Here is a 10,309-nt window from a genome sequence, read left to right on the forward strand (position 1 = left end):
TACAAGGTAAATAAGGACTAGGGATGTAATGTACTACATGGGAAATATAATTAACATTGCTGTATGTTATATATGCACCTTCTAAAGAGAGTAAATCCTAAGGGTTCTCATCACAAGGAAAAAATGTTATTTTTCCCTATTTCTTTAATTTTGTGTCTATATGAGATGATGTTCACTCAACTTACTGTGATCATTTCATGATGTAAGTCAAATCAGTATGTGGTACACCTTAAACATTACAGTGCTGTACGTCAATTATATCTCAATAAACCTGCCAGAAAAAAATCTGCTAACAAAAGTAAAATGAATACATAAAAATAATAAAGTTTGAGCCTTTGCAGCTGAAGGACAAAAGCTTTTACAGTCCATACTGATATCATGAACAAGGTCCAACATGGGCTGATGTAGGGACACAGAAATAGACCAGTCAACCATGGAGTCCAAATGACAACAGGAGAACATTCAAATCAGAACAGAGGAAGACTCACCAACTGTGCTCAGCTAAATGTTTCGCCAAAACTCTAATTTGGACACATCAGAGACATTCTTCTGTATTGTGGAATATCATATGTCTGTGCTAACAGGCTAAACAGAGCTCATTTCTGAGCATGAGCTCCTTCCACACTAATCTTTAATTGACCTTAAAGCCTTCAGTAAAAAAAAAAAAAAAAAATCCACAAACTGTAGGATCACCAGCTCTTGTTGGTCCAAAATGAGTTCACCAGTAAGAAATCCCTCTTAAAAAACTGAAGAAGAATAAGGCCTCCTTGCTTGCTCTGTTTGGAACAGCCCTAAAAATATATGTCATCACCTAGAGGGGTGGGATAGGGAGGGAGACACAAGAGGGAGGGGATATGCGGATATAAGTATACGTATAGCTGATTCACTTTGTTATACAGCAGAAACTAACACACCGTTGTAAAGCAATTATACTCCAATAAAGATGTTAAATATATATGTCATGAGTTTAAACACTGAATATTAAAGGAGGAAAACTTTCAGGCATGCTGTTCTCTGTTGGTGGTTTTCGTTTTGTTTTTTTACATGTGACTCATTGAGGAATGCATTATAGCTACCTGGTCTGCTTTTTCTTTTTCTTCACTTTTTTTTCTTCAATAAGTCTACTATACTTCAGAAGTGACTTGTCCCACCCCAAATCCAACAGTGCTTACAACAGGCTACAAACTTTACTTGGTAAATGCTTTGTTTCTTATAAGTTTGTTTTATAAGGTCAAGTTCTAACACCCTTTTACTCCTCACCAACAAACTGGTTCAGCTGGTTTTAGAAAACATTTTGATCCCCATAGCTTAATTTCTGCTGGAATTATACTCCATCAGATTGCAGCTTAATTCATTTAAACTGTTTCACTGGAGCTATGCTTTAGAAATGTTTTTAAATCATCTGGGTTTTTTTTTAAAAAAAATCAAGGTTTTGTGTAATTGCAAAAAACTAGGTAGGGTTACATTTACTTTTTGTACACAGTTGTTCGATTCTCATGGCTATTTCTAAAAGAAGTACCATTCAACAGAGCTCTCAAATCAATGCAACTCACTCCAGGGAATGCTTTGTGTTCACACTCTATCTTTTGCATCCAGTTAATGAGAACAGCTCCATATTCCTCCAGTAATCACACTACTATTGAACAATTACATCGACAGTACTGTAGGTCTAATTGGGTAGTTTCAATTTCAAACTGAATATTACAATTTTCACTAAGAACTAACAGAGACGAAAAGAACGATAGTGACAAAATATGAATCTATGGTGTTTAACTAAAACAGCATCGTTTTAGTTATTACTTCCCCTGGGTCTGTCAAACAAGGGAAGCCCGTGCTAGAACAAGTGAAGCAGAAGAAGGCACCGTGAATTGGTGAGAAGAATACTCCCCAAACTCAGCTTCGCCTCCCTTGCTGCGCAGTCTGGTGTAAAGGACAGAACTCTGAGCCTTACCTGCGTGATGGCTTTGCTCCAGGTGATGCCCCAGACTTCTTCTGCTTGCAGCATTTTATGCAACTCACTGACATTTTACAATTTTTATCTTTAAAATGAAGTCCAATTCAGGAAATTTAGATGTCCCAGGGAGGAACCATGGTAGTCACATACGTATCCATTGCTAGGCATAAACAGTATGCCGCGTTTTGTATTCTGAAGTTGTGACTTAAGAACGTGATGGAAATGTAGACTAGATTAGGTTTATCAAATAATATATATCAGCTTTTTATGTCAAACCTGTCTCTGAAAATACTAGGGCTCCACGCAGTTGTTTGATAGCACACTCTCTACCTGCCTGCAGGATCAAGCTTCCAGAATACCTGTCTACAGTGGGGAGACCAGTGAGCTCCATTAGTGCAGCCCTGAAAACAGGAAAGGCCCTCCGACCTCCATCAGCTGGATACCGACAGCTGCAAGAACTACCTTCCCTCATGGCACCATGGGTAGGTTATAATCTTCCCTGGGGCAGTTCCTTCCACTCAACTCTGTTCCAAGGGTGTTGCAATTGGAAATCACGCACATGTTGCTCATCAAGTCTCTAGGGTGGCCTTAACCACGGCCTTAAGGTCTCTTCTTACTCTTGGTTACTGCTACTGAATGCTGCTTGCCTTGTCTTTAGCCCGCTCCTCTCCCAGGTGATGTTTCTGAGAGCCCATGTCCTGACTAGACTCATTTACCCATTGCCAGGTCTGGGCTCCCCAAACCCTCCCTTTCCAGCGCTGTACGATTTGTACATAGTCGCCCTCCCTTTCTCTCCTTTGCCCAAAGCTGCATGTAACAGATTAAATTTCGTATCATCTCTTCCCCTGTGTCATTCCTTTAATCCTTTCACTGGTCTCCTTTGCCTTTGTGGTATTTATTTCTACCATCATCAACTTCCTCTTCTTTGTATGGGAAATGGCAACAAAAGCCAGATTCAGGCGAGGCAGAAGTAGCCTCACACATAAGTGCAGAGAAAGAGACCCAAGTATAGGGTTGGCCAAAAAGTTCTTCTGCGTTTTTCCGTAACGTCTTACAGAAAGTCAGGAAACCTAGGATACGGTCTGAGTTACCACCAACTTCCTGTGTGACCCTAGACAAGTCAGATGGGTACCAGCAGCAAAGGTTCCCTTAAAACCTCCATATATCTTTGAAGAAGCATGGAATAGAATTTGCATTCACCGGAGAGCTTCACATAACAAGCGGGGGAGTGCAAATGCATGAAAATCAATCTTGAGAACTTTTTCCAGCCATAATTATTTATCTGCAATATTTAATTTTCCTTTCAGAAATAACCTCATCCTAGAGTTCCCATATCAGAGTTTGCTTGTTCAGGTAGCTTCATCATTAATGTACATTTTGGTATCCTATCAGTGTGTTACTTCCTCAAGGAATGGAATCAAAGGCACCCCACCAAATGTGGAATCATTCTCACCATCAAACTGAAAGAGGGAAACAAAAAACCAGTCAGCTTCAGAAACAAGCCAATAAAAACAAACCCCAAAGAAAAATGAGAGAAGGAAACCATGCTGCCTTATTGAGAATTCAAGGCTGTTAACCAAAGCCTTCACACCTGCCTCTAATCTCGGCCTCCCCCGCAAGCCCTCCGTTCCCCAGGCATCACAGGAGGGCAAATTAGATCATATATGTGAAGTACCTGTAGGAGAGGGGCTATATAAATCCTCAGTGTTATCACTTTCTATTCTTCCCATGCCTTTGACCTTAGCTCAGGGAAAGTAATTTACAACTGGTTTGTAAGGGCACCTGACAGCAGTTCCACCCACCTCACAGGTAAAGAGGCCTGAGGCAGGAAGCACTTGGCAGTCACACTCGACTGCAGGACCCCCTCCAAGGCTTGAGTAAACCTAATTATAAGGCAGTAGCAGCTGTGACATGCCACGTGGTGGCAGATGGTGAGCTACTGCCAGATACGTTGGGAGGCAAAATCAATCAGACCGCTGCTTCCCACTTTCCCAGACATCCTCCCCTCACCTGCCCAAGTGCACCAAGTGAAAGGAGGCACCTTTGCCGGAGTTCAGAGGTCCTGCCCTGTATATAGCAGGATCCATTGGAAAGTGCGGCTGCAATTTTCTTTTTTTCCCATTCACTGGTTTCAAGGACTTAAGGGAAAACAGATGAGAACAATTCCCCTGAGAAGGCTGGTAAAATAAATCACAATTAAGAAGAATAAACCAGGTCTATTAATTCCCTTAGTTTGTGTCATCATTTGAACCCAGGCATACAAGTCATATATGTCCATCTTCCTTACTACCCACATCCAGTTACAATTTTCTATCAGTTATGATAGAAGATAGATATTCTCCTGAATATCCTCCAATTCCCCCTTTTATTTATTCCCTACTGTTGTTGCTGTCATTAGTACCCCAGGAGCCTGTCTCCTACAGCTTTTCAGAAAACTTCTGTGTAGTAGGATTTCTTTCGGTGCGTCCCGCCCATCAATCCCTTGTGCACTTTAGGAACCAGAGAAATTCTAAAAGGTGAAGTTCAGCAGACAAGTTAGGGTTACAGCTGTGAGGAGGAGGGAAAAGCCAGAGAGCTTTCTGCTGTCAGAGGCCTAAGAACGGGAGTCAGCTTTGGCCTCAGGGCAAGGAAGGAGGCCTTAAGAGTTAATCACCAACCAGATACCTGCCTAGAATGTTTCCCTGGCCCCCAGGTGTGTCTCATCATAAGACACAAGCACACCCAGGATCTAATCCAAAAGACATTTTCAGCCTCACCCTTTATTTCTCCCACAGAATCACCCAATACTCTCAACAAAATTTAAAGCTTACTGTCTTCAAGCCTTTTTTTTTTTTTTTTTTGCGGTACGCGGGCCTCTCACTGCTGTGGCCTCTCCCGTTGCAGAGCACAGGCTCCGGACGCGTAGGCTCAGCGGCCATGGCTCATGGGAACAGCCGCTCTGCGGCATGTGGGATCTTCCCGGACTGGGGCACGAACCCGTGTCCCCTGCATCGGCAGGCGGACTCTCAACCACTGCGCCACCAGGGAAGCCTTTTTTTTTTCTTAAACCAAACATTTGCTTCTCCATCTCCATGCCAACTGCCTTCCTCCCCTTTGAACTCCCAAACCATAACCCCCAACATCCTCTTTTGTCTTTAGCTGAGGATGTTATTTAAGGTGAGGGTTTCAGACATTTTGGAAAGTTACTCAGTTTTCCTGGGTCTCCCCCATGTACACATGTTATTAAAACTTTGCTCAATTTTCTCCTGTTAATCTGTCTCATGTCAATTTAATTCTCAGGCCAGGCAGAAGAACCTAGAAGGGGAGAGGAAAACTTCTTCCTCCCCAACAATATGATGTAATGTTGGGATCATGTCTTGGGGAGATACGCCAAATATCTTCAACATGCCAAAGCGATAAACCAAAATCCTCATGCCCTCCCCACGCCTTTCACTGCACGTCACCAAAAGAGTTTATTTGAATATACATTGATTCAAATCAGGCAATGCCAAACCAAAAGTGGTTAGGAGTTCTTCATCAGCAGGAGCTAGGGGCAAGGTTTTTATGGAGAAGACATGAACGCAAAGCAGATAAATGATTTGATTGGTTATAGTTTAAGTAGCTGTATTATTTGGGAAAGCCTAGTTGGCTATTTGTGATTGCTTGTTCTTGAGTTTCTTTATCATGATCGAGAGGACGGACTCTGGCTTAGGTTTGGGTTTACATAATCTACCAAGACGTTAGAGCCACGCCAACATAATGGGTCCTCGTTTAAAGACTAACAGCGCCTGCATCCAATATTCAATCTAGAGGTATCTTTCCCTTTACCTCATTTAATGGATTCACTGCAATAGGGTCCTTTACAATTTGCCAGAATTTGAGAGATCAGGGAAATTAAAATTTCCTACAGTCAATATTTAAGCTGGATGGCTTTAGTTGGTTTTACCGTCCAATCAGCTCTTTGGATCCCCTATATATAATATCTACAACGTGTTGAAGGTATTATTGTAGTGGATATGAAACACTTAATACAAAATTTTTAAACAGTGACAATCTCAATCTTTACATAAGACAACCAAGTTTCAGGAAAATGAAATCACTTACCCAGTTTTGCACAACCAATCAGTAGCAAAATCAGAAATCAAACCCAGACTGTTCCCAGCCCAAACCATATGTTTCTTCCCTTGCCTTCTGCCATCTTCCTACAACCAATGTCAATGCCAGCCTTTATTCTTCACTCTTTCAAAATCACAATCACTAACATGATTCATTTCAACTGAATTGTTTTTTAAAAACGCAGTTTCCATGGAAAAACTTCCCTCCCGCCCACTCCAGGATTTATAACCCAGCTTTCAAGACCAGAGCACATTTTTCTTCTTAGGCAAATTAATTACAAGCTGTGATTGAAAGCACCTGAACATTTACTGCTCCAATCTGCTTAGCAGGAGTGTGCTATGTGGAAGACTAGACCAAGTTAAGAGTACAAAGGTTTTGAACCGTTTGTGCATTAGTCGACTTCATTAAAAAGATGGAGAAATTAGTGCTTAGGCACGTTTCTAGGTACTTTCCAGGTCTGAATGTATCTTATTCACTTAACACATATTTTGAGCGAAATGAACATATTTTCACTGACAGTATCAGTGAAATCTACCTTCCCCTTTCTATTTCCATTGCTGTGCACTTATTTCAGGGCCCATCTTTTGCATGGGCAACGGCATTTATCAATCATTGACTCACGTAGCACCCACTATCGAAAGCCTGCTTCCTGGGAGGCATTTTCACACACGCTCTCCCATTTTGGTTCTTCAGACCACTCTGAACGATATTCCCTGCTCCCACCTCCAGAATTAAGTACATTCAAGCCAGAAAGTAACTTACCCGGCGTCACTCGACCTGGTAGAAGCAAAGCCAGATTTGAAAACGAACGTTCTCCCGTTTTTCCTTCAACTGTTGCAGCAGGGGAACGCGCAGCGCCTGACTAAGGGAAGAATCCACGCAGCGTCAGCTGCGAGTCGTGGTCAGTAGCCGGGCGGTGGGTGGAGCTTCCAGTGAAAGATAGGATAGGCCCGGAGAGATCCCGCGATAGCGTGGGTTTCAAGGAGCCTCCCGCCAGGAATATCTTAGACACGCATGCTCTTAGGCCCCACTCGGACAGAATCTGAAACTCAGGGAGCAGATCTGGGCATGCCCTCAAGGTCACTTGGACGACTGTAAAACTGGAGAAGCACTGAACTACAGGATCCTGTCCTAGGGTCTCTCAGATCCCCTTTCCCCCAGGAATCAGACAATGTAGTGTTCAAGTAGCTGTTTAAAGAAGAAAGTCTGAGACCATGACCTGACATGGCAAGAAAGGAAAGTAGAGGAAAGGATCTGTCACTATAACATTGAGTATATTCAATGCTGGTGAATTTCTGGATTTCCTCCATAACAAATGTGGTTATAGAATTCGGTCAGATTTAAGAACCGAAACTTTATTGGTAAGAGGGAATGAATTTATTCTGTCTAGCCTAGGAAATAGAATGAAGGCTAAGGGATAAAACGTAGGCTTTATATAAGAAAGACTTTAAAAAGTGAGGCAACTGATATATAATAAAATCATTGAAACTAACATGTATTTATCACCTACTGTGTGTCAAGCTCTTAAACTAGATGATGCATAGAAATTAATGCCTCGATGGGTCAGAGAAAGGCATGAATTTGCCTAATTTTAAAGTAGGTGTCAGACTCTGGCATCCAATTAAAAAAAACAACAACAACTAGATTTGAACAAGCAGAGAAATTTGCAAAGAATATGAACTATATCACATTTGGGGCGCAGAAATATATGTGCATGTCTTCAGTCTCAAAGAAAGTCATGATATTGAACCACGGGGCTGATGTGCATGGCCTTAGAGAAGAAATGAACTGTGGAGCAGAAATAACCTGACCCCATTAGCCAAGCTCAGCCTGCAGACCTGAGAGCTGAAGGGAAGTAATGCTTCTGGTTCTACAACAGATTTCATCTTGCTCCGGGGCAGCAGCTGCTCCTCCTAGAGAAGAACATGATTGCTCTGAGACTAAGGAGAACTGAAATTCTCAGGGATGAAGCAAAACTCTTCACGGGGCCCCCAAATGGTAGAACAATGGAGTGAAAAGGGGATGGTCCACCTAGAAGAGCAGTTTGAAAGCATCCAGGGATCAAAGACTTAGATTCCAACAAGTAACAGTGGTGGACGGCAGCTCCAGGGCAAAGTCCAGAACTAGACTTGGCAAGGAAAGTCTGGAGCTGGGAGCCACAGCAGGAGAGAGGAGACCCTGAGGGGTGACAGTCAACAGCCCAGGAGCGTCATCCTGGCAGAGTCAGTGGCAAGAACAGATGCCCAAGTGTCATCAGGGATTTACACTTGACCGGGATCCCCGGGTGGGCCAAAGGCTGGTCCCTCCAGCCAGCCTGATGGCATCTGTAGGGGTTTCTGCCCAAACCAATTGACAACAAACACGGATGGGGAAGGCTATTGACATTGTACCACAGCGGAGGTAGCACTGCAGAGATCCCCATAAGAACCTGGTCACATGGGAAACAGCCCCAGGATTCCCAGAGGGACTTCAGAAAGAAGGAGGGTGCTTCTGAATGAGGAAGGGCAAGAGCCTGTTTTACCCTACAACGTTGTGAGGCTGATGTCTCTCTAATTCTTAAAATTCTCCCATATATTATGTGTTGTTAGTCGCTTTTCCACATTAAGGAAAGAAAAAAAAAATTAAAAGCCAAAGTTTAGACAGCTTTATTACTGTCTACAGCCACATAGCAGTTAGTACTTAACCCAAAATTCAAATTAAGTTTATTCAGTCTTTTCTCTGTTCGAGTGTTTCTCAAAATGTGGCCCCTTGAACGCCTGCAACTGAAGCGAATGACCTCCAGCATCTCTAGAGCTTGAGCCCCAGTAACCAGAACTTGCATCACCCTCTCTGAGCTACTCTGTGTTGTGCACAGTATGTTTCTGAGGACCACTCATCTATCCCATGTTGCTTCTGTAACTTGAACAACAAAACCGGGAGCCTTCAGAAGCATGTGTGCCTTGGAGAAGATGCATCCAGCCTGAGATGAATGCCCACACTCCTCAGATGTCTGGGGGTGGACCACTGCAGGAGAGGTGGGTGGAAGGAGGTAGCTTGATTTGCTGATCTCTGAAGGCCCAGCCACCTGTTTCTTTGATTTTTATGAGCCAAACCTCTCAAGTAGCTATGATGGGTTGAACTGTGGGTCCCTAAATGGTATGTTGGTTTCTAACCAGCAGAACCTCAGAGAGTAACCTTATTTGGAAATAAGGTCATCGCAGGAGTAATTCGTAAGATGAGGTCATACTGGAGTAGAGTGGCCCTTAATCCAGTGTGACCCCTGTCCTTATAAGAAGAGGGAAGACCATAGAAGGCAAACACGCAAGGAGAACATCCTGTGAGGACAGAAGCAGAGACTGCTGTGATGCACCTGCAGCCCAAGGCCCCTGAGGATGGCTGGCCACCGTCAGAAGCTGGGAAGAGGCAAGGAAGGGTTCTACCCGGAGTCACCTAGCCAGCAGGCCCTGCTGACTGTTGACTTTGGTCTTCCAGCCTCCAGAACTGTGAGAGAATCAATTTCTGTTGCTTTAAGCCACCCAGTTTGTGGCAATTTCTTAGAACAACTCTAAGGAATGAATCCGACGGCTAGTGATGGGGGCATTTAGCGCTTCTTTGCCTCCTTCTCTGGAACTTGAACTATTCTTCTTTCTTCATAAAGAGAGCCTGGGTTTGAAGTCTCCAGGACTGAATACATGCTATCAAATCAAAACAGCGTCTGTCTTCACAGAATGTTGATGAAAGCTCTTTGAATCCTCCGGCTCCGCCCTCCTCCACTGTCACCCTATGAATCTCTTCTGGGAATTATCTATCTCTCTCTGCTACCTTTACTGTGAAGACAGCTTCCAAGGCCCATACACTCCTGCCGCAATCCCGCTCCACGGCTGCTGCAGCCTACACTCCAAACTGCATGGAAACAAGCAATTCCTGGTACAGGAAGTGTTATCAGTCTTCCGGGGGGTGGGGGAATATATATATAATGACATTTTAAAAACACTGCCTCTGAGTAGTTGCTGCCAGTTGGAAGGGCCAAATATCAAGACCAGAAGTCGTTTGCTGTTGAAATGTTTGTGTTGCCTAACAGGACCCAAATATTTGTAAATCAGGGACTGAAGCTAATACCGATCGCGGGAATAAAAAGGCAAAAGGCCAAATTCCCACTTCCGTCAGCTCAGAATAAATGTCAGTTTTTCTAAAGGCATATTTAAAGCCTGAATCCCAGGATGAATCAGATCAAGTGTTCTTATTTAGATGATAGTGAAATCAGGCCTTAGAGAATTGTTA

General features: G+C 43.3%; 1 long non-coding RNA gene across 1 annotated transcript; it reads right to left on the reverse strand.

The window, feature by feature from the left end:
* Window positions 1-160: 160 nt before the first annotated feature.
* Window positions 161-9,900, reverse strand: LOC113624046 (uncharacterized). Its single transcript, XR_003434181.1, has 3 exons — window positions 9,479-9,900; window positions 6,812-6,911; window positions 161-811 (listed from the first exon to the last, which is right to left on the reverse strand). It is a non-coding gene; the product is annotated as an uncharacterized LOC113624046 (long non-coding RNA).
* Window positions 9,901-10,309: the final 409 nt, after the last annotated feature.

The sequence above is a fragment of the Aethalodelphis obliquidens genome, unplaced genomic scaffold, assembly GCF_003676395.1.
Source record: "Aethalodelphis obliquidens isolate GAN/ISIS:26980383/991018 unplaced genomic scaffold, ASM367639v1 scaffold12, whole genome shotgun sequence".
Lineage (NCBI taxonomy): Eukaryota > Metazoa > Chordata > Mammalia > Artiodactyla > Delphinidae > Aethalodelphis > Aethalodelphis obliquidens.